General features: G+C 43.6%; 1 long non-coding RNA gene across 1 annotated transcript in view; it reads left to right on the top strand.

Annotated features, from left to right (window-relative positions):
* Nucleotides 1-1,759: 1,759 nt before the first annotated feature.
* The window catches only part of LOC103610944, a 3,973-nt gene continuing 3,594 nt past the window's right edge, over nucleotides 1,760-2,138 (top strand). The window contains exon 1 of the long non-coding RNA XR_552254.1: nucleotides 1,760-1,955. This is a non-coding gene — a long non-coding RNA (uncharacterized LOC103610944). The remainder of the gene's footprint in view (nucleotides 1,956-2,138) is intronic.

Raw genomic sequence — 2,138 nt, 5'->3', positions numbered from 1 at the left:
AAAAAAAAAAAAAAAAAAAAAAAAAAAAAAAAAAAAAAAAAAAAAAAGTAGGAAGGTGGTTGTCAAGGGCTGGGGGAAGGAGAGAGGGGAAATTAATGTCTGATGGGTATAGAGCTTCAGTTTTGCAAGATGAAAAAGTTCTAGAGATCTGTTGCACAGCATCATGAATGTATTTAACACTGAATTGTACACTCAAAATGGTTAAATTGATAAATTTAATGCTGTGTGTGTGTGTGTGTGTGTGTTTTATCACAATTAAAGGTTTATTTTCTGGTTAAATTACGCAGCAAGGAATTCTGTTGCTTACAACTATGAAGGCTGTCTGAAAAAGAAGATAGTGTAATCCTGCTGACAGAGTTCATTCTAGACTCGCACCTGCTCGGGGGTCTAAAGACCCCTGCTTTGGTCGGGGGTAGCTCAGGAACAGGAGGTCGGAGTGACCCACTTTCAAGGCATGGAATGTGGGTGATATTTTCCAGAGAGAGGACAAAGTGAGGAGAGGAGAGGAAGGGAAGGGAGGGTAGAGGGGAGGGCAGAGTAGGGGACGGGAGGGAGGGGAGGCGCGAACAGATGCGTTAGTTGTGCTAGTTTTGTGCCCTCAGTGGCTTATCTCATTCCATCCTCACAACAAATNAGATAGATAGATAGATAGATAGATAGATAGATAGATAGATAGATAGATAGACAGACAGAAAAATAAATAAAAATCCTGTTTTATTCTACAATAAGGATAAACCCTGAGGACATTACGCCATGTGAAATAAGCCTGTTACAAAAGGACAAATACTCTGGGATTCCACTTATATGATGTACCTAATGTAGTAAAATCATAGAAGCAGAAAGTAGGAAGGTGGTAGTCAAGGGCTGGGGGAAGGAGAGAGGGGAAATTAATGTCTAATGGGTATAGAGCTTCAGATTTGCAAGATGAAAAGGCTCTAGAGATCTGTTGCACAGCATCATGAATGTACTTAATACTGAATCGTACACTCAGAAATGGTTAAAGTGATAATTTTAATGCTATGTGTTTTTTTAAATCACAATTAAAGGTTTATTTTCTGGTTCAATTATGCAGAGAGGAATTCTGTTGCTTACAAGTATGAAGGCTGTCTGTCTGAAAAAGAAGATAGTGTAATCCTGCTGACAGAGTTCATTCTAGACTCGCACCTGCTCGGGGGTCTAAAGTCCCCTGCTGTGGTCAGGGGTAGCTCAGAAACAGGAGGTCGGAGTGACCCACTTTCAAGGCATGGAATGTGGGTGATATTTTCCGGAGAGACGACAAAGTGAGGAGAGGAGAGGAAGGGAAGGGAGGGATAGAGGGGAGGGCACAGTAGGGGACGGGAGGGAGGCGAGGCGCGAACAGACGCGTTAGTTGTGCTAGTTTTGTGCCTTCAGTGGCTTATCTCATTCCATCCTCACAACAAATCCTTAGGAACTTGGTATTACTGCAGCCCCACTTTACAGGTGAGGAAAGTGAAAAGTTACTTGCCTGTGATCGCACATGCAAGAGTTGGTGCAGCTGGGACTCAAATACAAACCTGCCTGACACCAACACATGGGTTCTTGCCATAATTTTACTGTTCATATTTAGAGTCGAAGCAGGAAAGACTTTACAAATTTCCTACACCAACCAAAGATGAAGATAAATACTCACAGTACTTTTGTAGAGGTTTGCAGGGACAATATCTCAGCCTTCCCTTACTCCCTTAGCTTTTCCAATTGATACCAAGATATTCTTTTTTTTTTTTTTCCCACAGAACTTTTCATAGTGGAATGAGGGTGGGCAGGAAGGCGGGAAGAATCTGCAGATGGTGTAAGCTTTGGGAGGAGGGTGCACTGGGAGACATCTCAGCTAGAAGGAGGAAGGAGACCAAAACAGAGCCCAGCTTGGAGGAGTCCTTGGAAGCGACCAGACTATTGCAGTCCACTCCTGCCTGCCTGCGTCTCCTCCCATGAAGGTAAAATGCGTCTTCCTCTCTTTGGCCTCCCTCTGCATCCCTTTTTCTCTCCCCCGCCCACCCGCGCCCCCAATTTGTCTCCACTTTCTCCACATTTCTGTGTCTTTATCCTTTGTCCTTCCACCTGGATGTCTCTTTTCTGCGTATCTTTTTCGGTCCACCTGGATGTCTCTTTTCTGCTTA

Source organism: Galeopterus variegatus, unplaced genomic scaffold, assembly GCF_000696425.1.
Source record: "Galeopterus variegatus unplaced genomic scaffold, G_variegatus-3.0.2 Scaffold12111, whole genome shotgun sequence".
NCBI lineage: Eukaryota > Metazoa > Chordata > Mammalia > Dermoptera > Cynocephalidae > Galeopterus > Galeopterus variegatus.
Note: the sequence above shows the minus strand (reverse complement) of the source record. Positions and strands in the feature narration are given on the sequence as shown.